Below are 20,567 nucleotides of genomic sequence, written 5' to 3'. Positions count from 1 at the left end.
TGGTGTGAATCGTCTCCCCCTGCTACGGTGGTGGCTAGGTCTTATTTATAGTGGCCTTGGTCCTCTTCCCAAATGTTAGGCGGGAAGGGATCCCACAATGGCCAAGTTTGAAGGGGGACAACTAGTACAAGCTATCCTGACAAAAGTAGTCTTCGCCTGCCAAAGGCTCTGGTGGTGACGCTGCTGTGGGCCGCTGCTCTTGGTCTTATTGCACCGATATGGAAACCTTTGCCTGATGCCTCGGGACCCCGCGCCTATTCTTGCTTCCTTAGCAGCAAAGAGGAAACTGGTACACTGCGCCAGTTGGCGCCCGCCTGGCCTTGGTCATTATGGCCCACGTCATGCGAACCTCACGAGGTGCACCTTGCATTGATATCTCTGCTCCTCGAGAGCCAGCCTAGTGAGACTGCCCCCAAGGTGGTCTTGGTGTCGTCCGCCTTGTCAGGCTTGGCCCCTCGCGAGGGTCTTGAGTTCTTGCTGCTGAAGCTGGGCCGTACCAGGCCGTTGATGGAGCCACTCCAAGGGCCGCAGGCAGGCAAGTCTGGGCACCCCCGTCGGCAGAACGCCGACAGTAGCCCCCGGGCCCAAGGCGCTCTCGAACTTGGCTTCGAGGCGAAGCCAAAGGGCAAGTGTGAAGCACTGCGGGCCCCAACCGCATGCGGCCTTGATTGACACATGGCGATTGATAGGACGTGGGCGCCTCCGCTTCCCCATGCTGCCTCGGCAACCGTTCTAGCTTGATAAAAGCCTGGCGCACGCTACAAAGCCCTCATTGTCTTCCTTCATCTTGCTCCTGATCCTCTTTCCTGTTCTTGCCGTAGTTTCTTGATGCCTTGCCCTTGTACTGTTTGGCCAAAGCCGGCGGCGAAGAAGAAGAAGGAGACAGCCACGGCGCCCGGGACCTAGCAGCCTACTCTGGTCGTGCCACCTTTGGTGCAAAAGAGCGGCGACAGTTCCCGCGCCTCAGCGGCCGGGTCATTCTTGCGAGATTCAGGGGTTCGACCTCAAGCGAAGGCAATTTCTATGGCCAAGCTAGCTCCGGAGGCGCCTGCCCCCAGCGTGCCTGCTGAGGCTCCGAAGGCTCAGGAGCCCCCGCCCTCTTCTACTACTGCCAACCTGCAGGTCTTGGCGCCGATGCTGCTTCCTTCTCTTCCCATCGCGCCGCCGGGCCGTGATCCTTCTGCCTCGCCTGACACCCTGGAGGAAGCCCTTTCCGCACTGGCCCAGCTTCGGGACAACCTTCAAGGCGCCAACCGTCACCTGGCGCAGGGTGCCTGGAGCTGATCTCGGGGTGGTTGCGCTCCGACGCGTCTGTCAGGACGGCATTGAGCCAGGCCATAGCAGCCTTTGAGGAAGGCGAGCGGGCCGCTGGCCTGGCTGATGCTACGTGTGACGCGGCGCTGAAGGACGCTGAGGATGCCCAAGAGCGCTGCCGGTTGGTGGAGGCCGAGCTGGAGACAGTGCGCAACAAGCGCACCATTGAGGTTCGTCAGCGCGAGGCGTGGGAGGAGAAGATGAAGGCTTGAGAAGATGCGGTCGCTAGCCGTGACACCGATCTGGAGCAGTCAGCGCGGGCGCAGGCCACGGAGCGCAGCCGCTTGGAGGAACTGGAGAAGAAGGTGGAGGCGGAGAAGGCGCAGCTGGAAGCCAAGGCGAAGGTTCTTGTTGAAGATCGTGCGGCCTTCAAATCCCTTGAGCTGAAATCCCGCGAGGCGCTGCAGGAGCTCTACGGGAAGGGCTTGAAGAAGCCGTTGGTGGCCGACGAGGAAGGCTCCGCCGAGCTACTCCCTCAACTTGTCACGGCGCTCGAGGGTGTCGTTAATGGGATCGGCCCCATGATGGAGGGGGAAGCCCATGCGCTCTCTGCTTCAGTGTAACGCCCCGAGACCGATGCTCCATATGCCTTCTTTTTATTTTAGTTGTTGTCGTGTGTTTATTATGTTTGTTGCATTATCACAATTGTTTTGCATATTTCATTCCTCTATGTTGATGCCATGATCACGATGAGTGCCATTGCCATATTTTGCTTCTTGCTTCATGTTCATATTTTATTATATTGTTTTGTGCCACCTTTGTTTGTTTGCCATGTTCATATCACTTTGTTATATGCTATATGCTGTGATATTGCATTTGTCATTGTTGTTGCATTTGCATCATGATCATCTTTGTAGTGTGCAAATTTATCATGCGCATATTTGTTGTATGTTTGTCATCTTTTTGAACTCCTTCTCCTCATCTTCCTTGCTGTTCCATCTTGCCCTTCCAGCTAAACCATCATCAAGCGCAACACCCAATCACTAGCTTCTTCCTTTCAATTCTCACACATTTATTGCAAGTGGCATTTTCCTGTCCCAGTAAAATGTTCACTTATTTGCTGTAAATCCTACACCATGTGAACAACCCTTCTGTCAATTTTCATCTCTTTTGGGTTTGATTTGGTTGGGTTCAAACATGACTCAAGTTTGAATTTAATTCAAACTTGAATTATTTTTCTATGTATAAAATTTCCAAGCCAATTTATTAAAATGGCGCATAATTCAAGCATTCCTGGGATATTCGTATTCAAGCCTACTCCCTCCCCAAAGTCCCTGTGTTTTTTCTCTTTGTTTTTCTGCCTCAAGAAATTCGAATAACAGAATTTGGAGAAGGAAGAGCAGCCCGCAGCAGCCCACCTAGCCCTCCAGATCCTTTTCCACATGAAACCTACGTACCCCTCTCTCTCACCCGTCCCACGTGGCCCATCTGGACCCACGCATCAGTGGCTGGTCTATAGCTCTCACCCACCTTTCTCCTACCTCTCCCCTCTCCTTTACACGCACGCCATGGCCACCGTGGCCGAGCCGCTCGCCCGCGCCCCTTTATATAAGCCCCAGCTGAGCGCCCTAGTGTTCCCTCTCCCCTTTCCTCGCCGCCGCCACCCAGTAGGTCCTAGCCACACCACCATAGCCGTCGCCCCCTTCCACGGGAGAGCTTCTGAAGCACTCCCATGGCTCCGCCGCAGCCATAGCCCTCCTTCGTCGTTGTCTTCGCTCCTGGTGAGCTCGCCGACGTCGTCTTCTTCGACTACAAGCAGTCCAGGAGCCAGATGGGGACAAGGGCGACGCGATCGTCTTCTTCCACGACGTCCTCTGCTTCCTCTACTTTGTCTTCTGCTCGGATCAGGGAAACGCCAAGTTCAGCGAGCCCCCTCGTCGTCTCCCTCGAGCCCTCTGTGAGCAGCCGCGCCTCCCCGTCTTCTTTCCTCGTTGTTACCATCACTGTAGTACTCGTTCCATGCTGCCCAAGTTCGTCCGCCATGGACGGCCTCGAGTTCGTGCTCGTGTTTATGCAGTTGCTCTGCTCGTGGATCCACACATGCACCCACGTACCGCACCACCTGCATCTCGTGCACTTGCACCACACGCCCCTGTAGCATCTACCCGCCTGTTCTCGCACGCCCACGGCTTGCCCTGCTTCTCACCCCGTGCCGCCAAGCTGTTGCCGTCGCTTGCCGAGATGTGCCGTGCCCGGGTCGAGTGCGAGCTCGAGCTCGAGCAACCCCATGCGCACACCTCCCGTAGCTGCTCCACATGCACGAGCACACCCACACTACATTCCCGCAGGCCTGCTGCTGCTCTGCATTGCGGGTCGTCGCCTCCTAGCTTTTGCCGCATGCCATGCTAGATGTCACATCCTAGCTAGTTCATGCATTAGAGTGTTGCATCATGTTTACATTTTCCAGAAACTTGAAATGGGGATGACAGAAACCCCAGCACCCCCTCTGAAAGCGACTAGGGTTTAGTAAAATTATTTTCAATGAACCTGAAATACCCTTCTAAAAAGTCCTCCCTTTTTGTCTTGGGTTAGGACCTCTGACAAAATGGGTTCACAATTTTCTAGGACACATAAGGTCACTGGATTAATCCTTTATCTATTTGCATTTGGGCATTTAAATGCTATAGAATAATTCAAATGCCCAAATAATTCTGGATTTAAGTGAGGGCTGTTAGGATTAATCCCAACAGAGCCCACAATTATTTGCAGGATTTTTGGAAACGTCTTAGTATTTTTAATAAAGCCCTACACTTACAGAAAAATATGAAAAACAAAACAGAATAAAGAGAGGGAGAGAATCTTACCTGGCAGCCCACTGGCCGGCCCAGCACTGTGCTGGCCCGCGCCAGTCAGCTGCTTCCTCCTGCCAGAGCAGGCAGAGAGGTGACGCCGGCGTGCGCAAGCTCGCCACGGCGCCACCTGCTTGCCGCTTCGCCCGTGGACGAGCTGGACGACCTCCACGTCGCGCCCCCGAGCCCCTGGACACTTCCTTTCTCCCCCATCGCCTCTCCCTCGCCTCCCTCCACCATGGCCGACGCAGCCACTGCCACCTCGCCGACAAAGTTGTAGCCACCGCCGTCTCCGCGTCACCTGACCGTGTCAAGCAGCTCCGCCGTCGTCTTCTCCTTCGAGCAGGCCGGGCCCCGAGCGCTCGCTTGCCCCGAAGCCACTGCTCCGACCTCGCCTTCACCGCCCACCGCCGGAGATCCCCTTCGCCGTCACCGCCGCAGCAGTTCGTCCCCGACAGCGCCGCCTAGCTCCTCATCTTTGCCGTGAGCTTCTGCCCCTTCCCCTTCCTCTCGTTCTTGCTGCCGCCCTCTACCTCGACTGCAACAAGCAGCACCGCACGCGCCGCCGCCAAGCTCGTCACCGACGATGCTCCGGCCACCCAACGGGCACGCCACCATGCCCAACGAGTTCACCTCGTCATGTAGGCCACGTAGGACCTGGCCTTGAGCCTCCAAGAGCACCACAACGACGGGTCCGACCTCACCCATACCCCGGCAGCCGCACAGCTCGTCGCCGACGTCATTTCCGGCGACCCCGAGCTTCACCTCCACCACCAATCGACGCGGGTTGCTCCCAGCTACGCGTAGGTGCCCTCGCCGCCCTTTTGGTCGCCGGAGGAGGAATCCCGCAGCCTCCGCCGCGTCTGGACGTCGCCGGCGGCTAAACGCCGGCGAGTCAGCGTGGTTTGACCACGGGTTTGACTCCCCAGAGTTACTGACAGTGGGGCTCGCCTGCTAATTAACCTGGGTTAGATTTAAATTAATTCTAAATTAGTTTAATTAACTAACAGTGACACTGACACAGGGGACCCACACGTCAGGTTTGACCTGGACGACCCCGCTGACTCGCTGACGCCATCATGACACACTGCTGACGTAATAAACAATTTAATTACAGGAATTATTTCTATACAGGAAATTCCAGAAAATATCACAAACTTCAAAAAATCATAGAAAATAATCTATAGCTCAGAATGAAAAGATTTATATATGAAAAATGATCAGAAAAATCTAATCTATCCATCTGTACTGGTTTCATGCATGTTTAAGAAAATTAACCTGCTATTTAGTGCAGAACAAGATAAAGCACTAATAAGGGCCACTTATGAGCTTGGAATTTGAATCTTTGATTCAAAATGGTCCAAACCCATCTGGTCTTAGTTGCATTAGCCCAATACATTCATTTTGCCATGTCTCATGCATGCATCATATTGTTGCATTTTGCTTGGTGTTGATTGTGCTTCGATGTGTTCTTCGTGGTAGGTTCTGCCTCCAAGGATATTCACGAGTATCCAACCGAAGGGCAGTATTCCACCACCACTCCGTCAGGCAAGCAACCCATTGATCATTTCGATAAAAACCCATCTTCTCGCTTCTGCTCTCCTTTACTGCATTAAGACAACGCAATTCAAACTGCTGTGTGTTGCGGTAGTTGAACCCACTTTCCTTTGCATGACCTGTCATTGCCACAGTAACTAGATGAAACCCACTAGCATGTGTAGGAGTTGATTGAGCCATGTTGTGTTCCTACAATGCTATGCTTGCTACGCTTAGAGTCGTGTCAGGTCTGGCTCATCAGGGTGATGAACTAGAGTGAAAGCATGTGTCGGTAATGAGAGTGAGGTGTTGAATATGTTTTGGTAAAGGTATCGATGAGAGGCCATGTAGGAGTACATGGTGGGTTGTTTCATTGAGACCGTCCCTAAGAACTGAGATCTGTATGCGTGATTTAAGAGTCAGATACTACCACGCATTGGGCCCGAAACCAATGGACCCCCTCGGCTTCTTAATCACCCATGTCCTTTGTCCAGGAGTTGCACGCAGTTTCTGGTGTTTATAGTAAGCTGGAGGCCGTGGACAGCGCTGACCCGAGGGGTGGGCTGTGATGCGGTAGGCTCATGGCACGGTGTATCGAGTCGCCCGTTTGGTGTCCCAGGAACCCTGCACACATCTTTTGGGGCCGTATGTGGAAACCTCGGCCGGACTCCCTACGGATGGAACCTGAATAGGCGATAAACCTGGACTAGAGACTTGAGTGTTTAGGTAGGCTGTGGCCGACACCCACGTTGGGCTTCCGCTTGAAGGTTGCCGAGTACATGTCGTGTAACGACGGTAAGTGGTGAGAGCGTGTGTGACGAAGTACACCCCTGCAGGGTATAAAACTATTCGAATAGCCGCGTCCGCGGTAAAGGACTACTTGGTCGCTTATGCAGTTCATAGACAAGTAAATGGATACTACTAAAAGCCTCGAGATAAGTGTGAGTACCACGGATGGCTCTCTCGTAGGATGACGAGGGAGGATCCACGGTGGAGTATTGAGATGGTGATTAGTGGACTTGTGTGCGAAAACTATTTTACAAGTGGTGTCTCGTAGGATAGCTTAGCCAAGAGTCAAAGCTGGCTTGCTGCAATAACTCCACTACCTTCTTGAGAATGTACATGTATAGTAGGATCCGTTGTAAGACTTGCTGAGTACCTTTGTACTCATGTTGCTACAATTACTGTTTTCAGACGACAACACCGCCCCTTCCGATGGGTTCTATGTAGATCTCGACGTTGACGAGTGACTTGCCACCCAGGTGGTGATCTGAGCTTGTGAAGGGCCTACGTAGATAGACAGGCTTCGTCAAGCCTTCTTTCTTTCTAGTGTCTGTACCCAGACAAGTTTGCTTCCGCATGTGCTTGTATGTTTGTATGACTTGAGTGTCGGGTCATGTGACCCCTATCTGTATGAACATGTTATGTATGGCTCTCCGGAGCCTTTTAAATAAAGTACTTGGAGTTGTAGAGTTTTGTTGTGATGCCATGTTGTATTTACACATATCGAGCATATTGTGTGTATGATTGAAATGCTTGGTATGTGTGGGATCCGACAATCTAGTTGTTTATCCTTGGCAGCCTCTCTTATGGGGAAATGTAGTCTAGTGCTTCCATGAGCAATAGTAGTCCGCTACAGCCCGGTTCACCGGAGTCCAGCTAGCCTAGCACTACTGCTCCGGACACTTGACTGGCCGGCATGTGTTTCATTTCGTTCTGTTCTGTCCCTTCGGGGAAATGTCACGCAGTGACATCCGGAGTCCTGCCTAGCCTACTACAGCCCGGGTTCCCGGAGTCCTGTTAGCCCAGTGCTACAGCCCGGATTCACACGCTGCTGACCGACACGTTCGATGTTGATTCATGTATGCCTGTCCCCATACGTTAGTGCTGCTTTGGGTTGACGACTAGGCATGTCGGCCCGGGTTCTCTGTCATAGGGATGGTAGCGGCACTGTCATATACGTGAGCCAAAAGGCGCAAACAGTCCCGGGCTATGGTAAGGCGACACCCGTGGGAGTGCCGTGCGTGAGGCCGCAAAGTGATATGAGGTGTTACAGGCTAGATCGGTGTGACCTAGAATCGGGGTCCTGACAGTGTTGGCATCAGAGCCGGACTGCCTGTAGGTGCGTTAAGCCAAACTGGTCGATGTCGAGTCTAGAAATGCTTTTGTTATATGTAGGGGGATTGATTGTGGGAGGGAACGTAAGGCGCTTTTACTCCTTTACCTTATGACCTCTGATCTGAGTCATTCTCTTCTCATTCTACGTGGGTTAAGGACTAGGCTCTCTTCTCTCTATCAGGTTCACGTGTTACTAATCCGTAGTAACTTATAGGATTGTTGGTTCCATGCTTTAGTTCCGTTTCTACTACCTTTAGTATGTTGTCGGTTGAACCAGAACCTTGATATGATGTTGTTGAGCGGTTTTGCAAACTGTTGTGAATGTCTCAAATCTTTTTCTGGGCATTTACAGCCGTTATGCTGTCCGAATTCTCCTAGAAATTCTAATGCCTTTGCATTATTTCGTGCTTTCAGATGGCCACCCGTTCCCAGAATCAAGTGGTTCGTCTGACCCGGTGCCTCGATGTACCTGGTCACACGGCCATGCTAGTCCGAGTGATGGTTGAGACAGGCTATCGATGGTATCCCGAGTATACCGTCGAGGAGCAGTTTCGAGACTTTAATCAAAGTCAATATCTTTGCACAGTCAGGATTTACCCTTCCTATCCTGGAGCCACTGAACCCCTCCATTGCTCTTATGGACTTGGGGTTACCATCGAGATGTCCGTGCAGGACACAGCTTACTCGATGATGACTATCATATGAGCCAGAACTGCCTTGCTTCAGAACACTGACTTCCGCTATATGCCAGCATCACTCCCTGGGGCACAAGGGTACGATCAGGCTATTTACTGTGATCCTACCCATGAGGATTCACTACTCCGCACCACCACCCAGATGCTTGAGGACAAGGACCGTGAGAATCTTGCCTTGCGAATGGAGCTCTTCAACGCTCGTTCTGATCACTGGGCCACCCTGACACGGTTTGCACCTGCCGTGCAGGCTGGGTATATGGACATGAGGGACTTGTACCCCGTGCGGTCTGATCTGCCAGATTGTATGGACTGGCGTGATCTAGGAGGCATCACCCCTCCTCGTGGACCCCGTCTGCCACCGTTTGTTGGACCAAGGCCACATCCGAGTCCCTATGGACCGCAAGCTCCACAGGACCGACTGTTTCCAGATGATCATGTTCAGCTCCCAGGACATGGTGGTGATCTTTATGAAGATTACTACGGAGACGTCTGAGTTGGTAGTAGTTTCACTAGTGCTGTAACAGTTGTATTCCCCACAGTCCTGCGTGTCTTGTGGGATACGACTTGGTGTGTATCACGTTCCGGAGGTGTAGAAAAATAATGTATAGGAGCTTGGAATGCCTCTGATGAGATGTATCGTCTTTCATCGTAGCTGTACTCTAGCCTGGGCTTGTACTAAACTATGTATGGTGTGTATGACCGTTGGTATATATATGTCAGTTTCTATATTACATGTCATACTGATGATCATCTCTGCATTCCATGGTATCCATTACATTCCGCATTTCCTTGCCAAGATTTAGCCATCCTTGTCTAAACCGTTGTCTTGTTTCTGCTAGGATGGTCAACACCCGCAACAACCCTGCTGTCCAGGCGCAGGGTGAAGCCAATGCAGTTAGGGGGGAGAATCTGCCTCAACCACCTTCTCTGGCCGAAGTTATGCTGGAGGCGGAAAGAAACAAGCGTGAGACTAACCGCTTGCTAGAGCGAATTGAGTAGAATACTGCACGTCATCAGAGGAACGACTTGGTGTCCATCAATGACTTTATCAAGTTGTACCCACCGAAGTTTAACCATTCCGTCGAGCCCCTCGATGCGGATGATTGGCTTCGCAGCATCACCCATAAGCTACGTTCTGCCAATGTAGCCGAAGTTGATAAGGTTACCTACGCTGCCTATCACCTCGAAGGCCCTGCTAGCCTTTGGTGGGAAAACTTTCAGGCTATGCGCCCAGCAGGACAAATCACTACTTGGGCTGAATTCAGTGAGGCTTTCCGTGAGCATCACATTCTGGAGGGTCTCATAGATCGTAAGCAGGAAGAATTCTGCAACTTCACCCAAGGTAGACTGACTGTGGATGCATACAGCCGTGAGTTTGGAAATTTAGCACGCTATGCTCCTGAAGAGGTATCCACCGACGCCAAGAAGCAGGCAAGGTTCCGCAAGGGACTTAGCCCCGAGCTTCGCCGTGATCTTCGTCTGCACGAGTGCACCTCCTTCCAGAAGTTGGTCAATAAGGCCATCAGTGCTGAGACAAGTCAGACTGACTATGACGCTTCACGCAAGCACCCCCGCGATTTTGGTTCCTCATCCGGCTCTGGATCTCAGAAGCGCCGGGTCTGGATTCCAAACACTGCTCTGCCACCTAGGTTCACTCCGAGGCCATCCTTTGAGGCGCCTCACCCCAACCAGCAGTATGCACCGCCCAAGGTCTATGGTGGCCCTACTGCTAATGCTGCTCCACACCCCAACGTTGTGACATGCTTCAAGTGTGGAGAAACGGGTCACTATTTGCGCGAGTGCCCCCAGAACAACCCCAATCAACCTGGATAGTCCGTTGGCCGTGGTAAGCCAGCAGGAAAGACTTACTACGCCAAGCCAGCCACCACTGCACGTGGCCATGTCAACTACGTTTCAGCTGAAGAAACTCATGAGGATCCCAACGTCGTCCTTGGTACGCTCCTTGTTAATTGCCATCCGGCAACTGTTCTTTTCGATACTGGAGCATCTCATTCATTTATCTCTGAGAGTTATGCTCGATTGCACAACACCACATTTAGTGACATGCCCACCTCCATGGAAATTCAAACTCCTGGTTCTAAGTGGCAAACCTCTAGGATAAGCCATGGAAATGAAATTCTTGTCGACAGATTGGTCTTCCTTGCATCACTAATAGCTCTCAAGTACTCAGACATAAATATCATCTTGGGTATGGACTGGATGTCAGCTCATTATGCTAAGATTGATTGCTCTTCTAGAACTATTCAACTCACCCATCCGTCGGGCAAGACAGTCAATGTTTTGACCCAAGTGTCTATGCGTCAGGTTTACTCATTAAATGCCAACCCTCTTCCAGACCTTGAAGATGTTCCGGTAGTCCGTGACTTCTCGGATGTCTTTCCAGAAGAACTGCCAGGTATTCCACCTGACAGGGATGTTGAGTTCGTGATAGACCTTGTTCCAGGAACCGTTCCAATCTCTAGAAGACCCTATAAGATGGCACCCCTAGAGCTAGCCGAGCTTAAGAAACAACTTGATGAGTCCTTGAAAAAGGGTTTCATCCGTCCTAGTTCTTCTCCGTGGGCTTGCCCCGTCCTCTTCGTCAAGAAGAAGGATGGTACGGATCGGATGGTTGTAGATTACCGACCTGTCAATCTAGTCACTATCAAGAACAAGTATCCGCTCCCCAGGATCAACGATCTGTATGACCAACTCGCTGGATCCTCAGTCTTCTCTAAAATGGATTTGAGGTTGGGCTACCATCAAATGAAAATCAAGAACGGGGACATTCCTAAAACGGCCTTTGTCACTCGTTATGGCCAATACGAGTACACTGTCATGTCTTTCGATTTAACCAATGCTCCAGCCACCTTCTCCCGGTTAATGAACTCGATCTTCATGGAGTATTTGGATAAGTTCGTCGTAGTATACCTCGATGATATACTCGTCTACTCCAAGAATGAGGAAGAACATGCCGAGCATCTAAGGCTAGTGTTGATGAAACTTCGAGAGCATCGCCTTTATGCTAAATTCTCCAAGTGTGAATTTTGGTTGCCAGAAGTGATCTACCTAGGCCATGTAATCTCTGGTAAGGGTATTGCTGTCAATCCCGAGCGAGTTCAAGCCGTCCTTGACTGGACTCCACCTGAATCGGTCAAGCAAGTTCAGAGTTTCCTTGGCTTAGCGAGCTACTGTCGCCGCTTCGTCGAGAATTTCTCCAAGGTTGCTAAACCTCTAACTAAACTCCTCAGGAAAGATAAAAAGTTCGAGTGGACCCCACAGTGCGAGTTCAGCTTTCAGGAACTGAAAAGACGCCTGACATCTGCTCCCGTACTCATACCACCAGATTTTTCTAAGGACTTTGTTATCTATTGCGACGCCTCGCGACAAGGACTAGGTTGCATACTCATGCAAGATCGTCATGTGATTGCCTATGCTTCTCGACAGTTGCGTCCACATGAGGATAATTATCCCACACATGATCTAGAGCTTGCAGCCGTAGTCCATGCACTCAAAACATGGCGACATTACCTTCTCGGTAATCATTGCGAGATTTTCACCGATCACCAAAGTCTGAAATACATTTTCACCCAACCGGATTTGAATCTCAGGCAAAGTCGTTGGGTCGAGTTGGTCACGGATTACGACTTAGGAATAACTTACGCCCCAGGCAAAGCCAACGTCATGGCTGATGCGCTAAGTCGTAAATCTTATTGTAACAACTTGATGTTACAACAAAGTCAACCACTTCTCCACGAGGAATTTCGTAAGCTTAACCTTCACATTATTCCTCGAGGATTCCTATCCACCCTGGTGGCGAAACCTACCCTTACGGATCAGATCATCAAAGCTCAGAAGGTAGATCCGGGAATCTCCCGTATTAAGAGAAACATCAAGAAAGGAGTCACGGATTGTTTCTCCGTTGATGTCCAAGGTGTTGTGTTCTTTGGAGACCGTCTAGTGATTCCCAAGGTACGCAACCTGAGGCGTCTGATCCTTAAGGAAGCTCATGAATCTCCTCTCACCATTCATCACGGTAGTACTAAAATGTATCAAGACCTGCGCCAGAGGTTTTGGTGGACTAGGATGAAGAGAGAAATTGCTCAATACATTGCTAATTGCGACGTCTGTCGTCGTGTTAAAGCAGAGCATCAACGGCCTGCTGGCACCCTTCAACCTTTGGCTATACCTGAATGGAAATGGGATAAAGTCGGTATGGACTTCATTACCGGGTTTCCCAGGACCAAGAGAGGGAATAATGCTATCTTCGTTGTTGTCGATCGTCTTTCCAAAGTAGCCCACTTCCTACCTGTTCGTGAGAGTATAACCGCTAGCCAGCTAGCTGACTTGTACATCTCCCGAATAGTGTCTCTTCATGGTGTTCCATTGGAAATTAACTCAGACCGTGGAAGTCTCTTCACCTCTCGATTTTCGGAAAGTTTCCAAAATGCTATGGAAACTCGTCTCTCCTTTAGCACCGCCTTCCACCCTCAATCAAGTGGTCAGGTAGAACGAGTTAATCAAATTCTGGAGGATATGCTCCGAGCTTCTGTCATCTCTTTCGGCATGGATTGGGAGAAATGCCTTCCATTCGCCAAGTTCACTTATAACAATAGTTATCAAGCTAGCTTGGGCAAAGCTCCTTTCGAGGTTCTCTATGTTCGAAAATGTCGAACGCCTCTTAACTGGTCAGAAACCGGGGAAAGGCAACTCTTTGGCCCAGATATAATTCAGGAAGCAGAAGAGCAGGTTCGCATTATTCGTGAGAAATTGAAATCAGCCCAGTCTCGTCAAAAGAGCCATTATGACAGCAAACATAAGGCTATGACTTTTGAGGTTGACGAGAAGGCTTACCTTCGGGTTACTCCTTTAAAGGGAACCCATCGATTCGGTATCAACGGCAAATTGGCTCCTTGTTACATTGGACCCTTTCGCATTCTTGCCAAGCGAGGAGAAGTTGCCTACCAATTGGAACTACCTCTGCATCTTTCCAGAGTTCATGATGTCTTCCACGTTTCTCAACTCAGGCGTTGCTTCTCGGATCCTATCCGTGGAGTGGACCACGAAACGCTTGATCTCCAAGATAATCTCACATATCGGGAATATCCCGTTCGAATCCTTGATCAAGCCGAGCGTACCACTCGACGCCAAAACATCAAGTTTCTCAAGGTTCAATGGTCACACCATTCCTAGAAAGAAGCTACTTGGGAAAGGGAGGATCGTCTTCGACTTGAGTACCCCACCTTCTTCCCAACGGATCCTAAATCTCGGGACGAGATTCTTTTGAGTGGGGGTGAGTTGTCACATCCTAGCTAGTTCATGCATTAGAGTGTTGCATCATGTTTACTTTTTCCAGAAACTTGAAATGGGGATGACAGAAACCCCAGCACCCCCTCTGAAAGCAACTAGGGTTTAGTAAAATTATTTTCAATGAACCTGAAATGCCCTTCTAAAAAGTCCTCCTTTTTGTCTTGGGTTAGGACCTCTGACAAAATGGGTTCACAATTTTCTAGGACACATAAGGTCACTGGATTAATCCTTTATCTATTTGCATTTGGGCATTTAAATGCTATAGAAATAATTCAAATGCCCAAATAATTCTGGATTTAAGTGAGGGCTATTAGGATTAATCCCAACAGAGCCCACAATTATTTGCAGGATTTTTGGAAACATTTTAGTATTTTTAATAAAGCCCTACACTTACAGAAAAATAGGAAAAACAAAACAGAATAAAGAGAGGGAGAGAATCTTACCTGGCAGCCCACTGGCCGGCAGTCAGCTGCTTCCTCCCGCTAGAGCAGGCAGAGAGGTGACGCCGGCGTGCGCGAGCTCGCCAGGGCGCCACCTGCTTGCCGCTTCGCCCGTGGACGAGCTGGACGACCTCCACGTCGCGCCCCCGAGCCCCTGGACACTTCCTTTCTCCCCCATCGCCTCTCCCTCGCCTCCCTCCACCATGGCCGACGCAGCCGCTGCCACCTCGCCGACGAAGCCGTAGCCACCGCCGTCTCCGCGTCACCTGACCGTGTCCAGCAGCTCCGCCGTCGTCTTCTCCTCTGAGCAGGCCGGGCCCCGATCGCTCGCTTGCCCCGAAGCCACTGCTCCGACCTCGCCTTCACCGCCCACCGCCGGAGATCCCCTTCGCCGTCACCGCCGCAGCAGTTCGTCCCCGACAGCGCCGCCTAGCTCCTCATCTTTGTCGTGAGCTTCTGCCCCTTCCCCTTCCTCTCGTTCTTGCTGCCGCCCTCTGCCTCGACCGCAACAAGCAGCACCGCACGCGCCGCCGCCGAGCTCGTCGCCGACAATGCTCCGGCCACCCAACGGGCACGCCACCATGCCCAACGAGTTCACCTCGTCACGTAGGCCACGTAGGACCTGGCCTTGAGCCTCCAAGAGCACCACAACGACGGGTCCGACCTCACCCGTACCCCGGCAGCCGCACAGCTCGTCGCCGGCGTCATTTCCGGCGACCCCGAGCTTCACCTCCACCACCAATCGACGTGGGTTGCTCCCAGCTACGCGTAGGTGCCCTCCGCCGCCCTTTTGGTCGCCGGAGGAGGAACCCCGCAGCCTCCACCGCGTCTGGACGTCGCCGGCGGCTAAACGCCGGCGAGTCAGCGTGGTTTGACCACGGGTTTGACTCCCCAGAGTTACTGACAGTGGGGCTCGCCTGCTAATTAACCTGGGTTAGATTTAAATTAATTCTAAATTATTTTAATTAACTAACAGTGACACTGACACAGGGGACCCACACGTCAGGTTTGACCTGGACGACCCCGCTGACCCGCTGACGTCATCATGACACACTGCTGACGTAATAAACAATTTAATTACAGGAATTATTTCTATACAGGAAATTCTAGAAAATATCACAAACTTCAAAAAATCATAGAAAATAATCTATAGCTCAAAATGAAAAGATTTATATATGAAAAATGATCAGAAAAATCCAATCTATCCATCTGTACTGGTTTCATGCATGTTTAAGAAAATTAACCTGCTGTTTAATGCAGAACAAGATAAAGCACTAATAAGGGCCACTTATGAGCTTGGAATTTGAATCTTTGATTCAAAATGGTCCAAACCCATCTGGTCTTAGTTGCATTAGCCCAATACATTCATTTTGCCATGTCTCATTCATGCATCATATTGTTGCATTTTGCTTGGTGTTGATTGTGCTTCGATGTGTTCTTCGTGGTAGGTTCTGCCTCCAAGGATGTTCACGAGTATCCAACCGAAGGGCAGTATTCCACCACCACTCCGTCAGGCAAGCAACCCATTGATCATTTCGATACAAACCCATCTTCTCGCTTCTGCTCTCGTTTATTGCATTAAGACAACGCGATTCAAACTGCTGTGTGTTGTGGTAGTTGTACCCACTTTCCTTTGCATGACCTGTCATTGCCACAGTAACTAGATGAAACCCACTAGCATGTGTAGGAGTTGATTGAGCCATGTTGTGTTCCTACAATGCTATGCTTGCTACGCTTAGAGTCGTGTCAGGTCTGGCTCATCAGGGTGATGAACTAGAGTGAAAGCATGTGTCGGTAATGAGAGTGAGGTGTTGAATATGTTTTGGTAAAGGTATCGATGAGAGGCCATGTAGGAGTACATGGTGGGTTGTTTCATTGAGACCGTCCCTAAGAACTGAGATCTGTATGCGTGATTTAAGATTCAGCTACTACCATGCATTGGGCCCGAAACCAATGGACCCCCTCGGCTTCTTAATCACCCATGTCCTCCGTCCAGGAGTTGCACGTAGTTTCTGGTGTTTGTAGTAAGCTGGAGGCCGTGGACAGCGCTGACCCGAGGGGTAGGCTGTGATGCGGTAGGCTCGTGGCACGGTGTACCGAGTCGCCCGTTTGGTGTCCCGGGAACCCTGCACACATCGTTTGGGGCCGTATGTGGAAACCTCGGCCCGACTCCCTGCGGATGGAACCTGAATAGGCGATAAACCTGGACTAGAGACTTGAGTGTTTAGGTAGGCTGTGGCCGACACCCACGTTGGACTTCCGCTTGAAGGTTGCCGAGTACATGTCGTGTAACGACGGTAAGTGGTGAGAGCGTGTGTGACGAAGTACACCCCTGCAGGGTATAAAACTATTCGAATAGCCGCGTCCGTGGTAAAGGACTACTTGGTTGCTTATGCAGTTCATAGACAAGTAAATGGATACTACTAAAAGCCTCAAGATAAGTGTGAGTACCGCAGATGGCTCTCTCGTAGGATGACGAGGGAGGATCAACGGTGGAGTATTGAGATGGTGATTAGTGGACTCGTGTGCGAAAACTATTTTACAAGTGGTGTCTCGTAGGATAGCTTAGCCAAGAGTCAAAGATGGCTTGCTGCAATAACTCCATTACCTTCTTGAGAATGTACATGTATAGTAGGATCTGTTGTAAGACTTGTTGAGTACCTTTGTACTCATGTTGCTACAATTACTGTTTTCAGACGACAACATCGCCCCTTCCGATGGGTTCTATGTAGATCTCGACGTTGACGAGTGACTTGCCACCCAGGTGGTGATCTGAGCTTGTGAAGGGCCTACGTAGATAGACAGGCTTCGTCAAGCCTTCTTTCTTTCTAGTGTCTGTACCCAGACAAGTTTGGTTCCGCATGTGCTTGTATGTTTGTATGACTTGAGTGTCGGGTCATGTGACCCCTATCTGTATGAACATGTTATGTATGGCTCTCCGGAGCCTTTTAAATAAAGTACTTGGAGTTGTAGAGTTTTGTTGTGATGCCATGTTATATTTACACATATCGAGCATATTGTGTGTATGATTGAAATGCTTGGTATGTGTGGGATCCGACAATCTAGTTGTTTATCCTTGGCAACCTCTCTTATGGGGAAATGTAGTCTAGTGCTTCCATGAGCCATAGTAGTCCGCTATAGCCCGGTTCACCGGAGTCCTGCTAGCCCAGCACTACTGCTCCGGACACTTGACTGGCCGGCATGTGTTTCATTTCGTTCCTGTGTCTGTCCCTTCGGGGAAATGTCACGCGGTGACATCCGGAATCCTGCCTAGCCTGCTACAGCCCGGGTTCCCGGAGTCCTGTTAGCCTAGTGCTACAGCCCGGATTCACACGCTGTTGACCGACACGTTTGATGTTGATTCCTGTATGCCTGTCCCCATACATTAGTGCCGCTTTGGGTTCACGACTAGCCATGTCGGCCCGGGTTCTCTGTCATATGGATGCTAGCGGCACTGTCATATACGTGAGCCAAGAGGCGCAAACGGTCCCGGGCTATGGTAAGGCGACACCCGTGGGAGTGCCGTGCGTGAGGCCGCAAAGTGATATGAGGTGTTACAGGCTAGATCGGTGTGACCTAGAATCGGGGTCCTGACACCAGAGGCAAGCACCGGCTCATCCTCGAGGTCCCGCCTCACCTAGACTTTGCACGCACACGTTCAGGCACCCCGCACCCTCGCAAGTATCCCGCACATCTGCCGGTGCTCCTCTGCTCCGACGGTCGCCGTCTTGCTCGCCGGCATCATCACCCAGTTCCTCTGTGATCCACGAAGAAGAAGGCCTGGCCTTTGATTCGGTTCAAGTTCATCCATGCCCTTGTTTTGCACCAACAAGTAGCAGTATCGCACTTGTCAGCGCTCTGCTCCTCTATCCAGGAGGTCGTGTGTTCGAGTCCCAGGCGCGCCCCCCTCGTTTTGCTCTGTTCTTTTATTTCTTTTGCACACACCACAGTCACATGGGCCGAATCCTCATCTGGGCCGCTGCGCCGTAATGCTTCGGGCCCGTGCTTACTTTTTCCCAGTCTGTGTATTTTAGCATTTTCCAATGCATTCTTATTTACACAAAATGCCCCTGTTTTGTATTTTTAATAACTAAAAATGCATGCATCCAAATTAAACAAACAATGTATGCAAAATGCTTAGAATTTTGTATAGTTTCACTATATGCTATTTTCATCCCTGTTTAAAATTTTGAAATTGTTGTTCGCTTTAATTTGCATAATTGCCATGCTAAAATGTTTTATTTCATATCTAATTAACCCTAGCTCCGAATTAAATAAACTTTATATGTAAATGGGGTAGAAAAATGCCTAGTTTAACTTGGTGCACTTTATTTTGCTGTTTAACAACATTAAAATTGTGTTTATGGCAGAACAGTACCAAATCTAAAATATGCATGTGGGGATTTTCCGGAATTGTTGTTTGTCGTTCCGGCCTCATTTAAACTTGCCTAGATAGGTAGTTTTCTTATGCCTCACCTCTTGCCATGTTAATCAACATTTAATATTGTTGGGTACATAACCGAGAGAACTAAACAATTGATGTGGTGTTTCGTCAATATGCAACTCGTTGCATATTGAGCTCCACTTAACTTGTAGTTTTTTTTTGTGCACTTTGCCATGCCATGCCTCTTTAAACCGGACATGCATCATACTTGATTGTGCATCATGCCATGTTTATGTGATGATTGTTTCCTATGTTGCTTGCTTCTTTCCGGTTGCGCTTCTCCTTGATAGTTCCGGCTACGTTGCGATTGTGAGGATCCGTTCGACTACGTCCATTTGTCTCCTTCATGGAATCGTTCTTCTTCCTGGCGGGATCTCAGGCAAGATGACCATACCCTCGAAATCACTTCTATCTTTGCTTGCTAGTTGTTCGCTCTATTGCTATGCCGTGCTACCTACCACTTGCTATATCATGCCTCCCCTATTGCAATGTCAACCCTCTAACCACCTTTCCTAGCAAACCATTGTTTGGCAATGTTACTGCTTTTGCTCAGCCCCTCTTATAGCGTTGCTAGTTGTAGGTGAAGATGAAGTTTGTTCCATGTTGGAACATGGATATGTGGGGATATCACAATATATCTTATTTTAATTAATGCATCTATATACTTGGTAAAGGGTGGAAGGCTCGGCCTTATGCCTGGTGTTTTGTTCCACTCTTGCCGCCCTAGTTTCCATCATACCGGTGTTATGTTCCTTCATTTTGCGTTCCTTACGCGGTTGGGTGATTTATGGGACCCCCTTGACAGTTCGCTTTGAATAAAACTCCTCCAGCAAGGCCCATCCTTGGCTTTACATTTGCCGCACCTAGCCTTTTTCCCTTGGGAGTCGCGCTCCCGAGGGTCATCTTATTTTACCCCCCGGGCCAGTGCTCCTCGAAGTGTTGGTCCAAGCTAGAGCCACTTGTAGCACTACCTCGGGCAAACTTGAGGGCTGGTTTTAGTTGTACGTAGTGTTCATCAGGTGTGTCCTGAGAACGAGGTACGTGCGACTCCTATCAGGATTGTTGACACATCGGGCGGCTTTGCTGGTCTTGTTTTACCATTGTCGAAATGTCTTGTAAACCGGGATTTCGAGACTGATCGGGTCTTCTCGGGAGAAGGAATATCCTTCGTTGACCGTGAGAGCTTATAATGGGCTAAGTTGGGACACCCCTGCAGGGTATAAACTTTCAAGAGCCGCCCGCGGTTGTGTGGCAGATGGGAATTTGTTAATATCCGGTTGTAGAGAACTTGACACTTGACTTAACTCAAACGCATCAACCGCGCGTGTAGCCGTGATGGTCTCTTTTCGGCGGAGTCTGGGAAGTGAACACGGTTTGGGTTATGTATGAACGTAAGTAGTTTCATGATCACTTCTTGATCATTGCTAGCTTCACGACCGTTCCGTTGCTTCTCTTCTCGCTCTTATTTGCGTATGTTAGCCACCATATATGCTTAGTCGCTGCTGCAACCTCATCACCTTACCCCTTTCCTACCCATAAGCTTAAATAGTCTTGATCTCGCGGGTGTGAGATTGCTGAGTCCTCGTGACTCACAGATTCTACCAAAACAGTTGCAGGTGCTGACGATACCAGTGCAGGTGATGCTACCGAACTCAAGTGGGAGTTCGACGAGGACCTTGGTCGTTACTATGTTTCGTTTCCTGATGATCAGTAGTGGAGCCCAGTTGGGACGATCGGGGATCTAGTATTTGGGGTTGTCTTCTTTTATTTTGGTTCTGTAGTCGGACCTATGTGTGTACTCTGATTGATGTATGATTTATTTATGTATTGTGTGAAGTGGCGATTTTAAGCCAACTCTTTATCCCATTCTTGTTCATTACATGGGATTGTGTGAAGATGACCCTTCTTGTGACAAAACCAC

Source organism: Aegilops tauschii, chromosome 6 (assembly GCF_002575655.3).
Source record: "Aegilops tauschii subsp. strangulata cultivar AL8/78 chromosome 6, Aet v6.0, whole genome shotgun sequence".
NCBI classification, from domain to species: Eukaryota; Viridiplantae; Streptophyta; class Magnoliopsida; order Poales; family Poaceae; genus Aegilops; species Aegilops tauschii.
Note: the sequence above shows the minus strand (reverse complement) of the source record.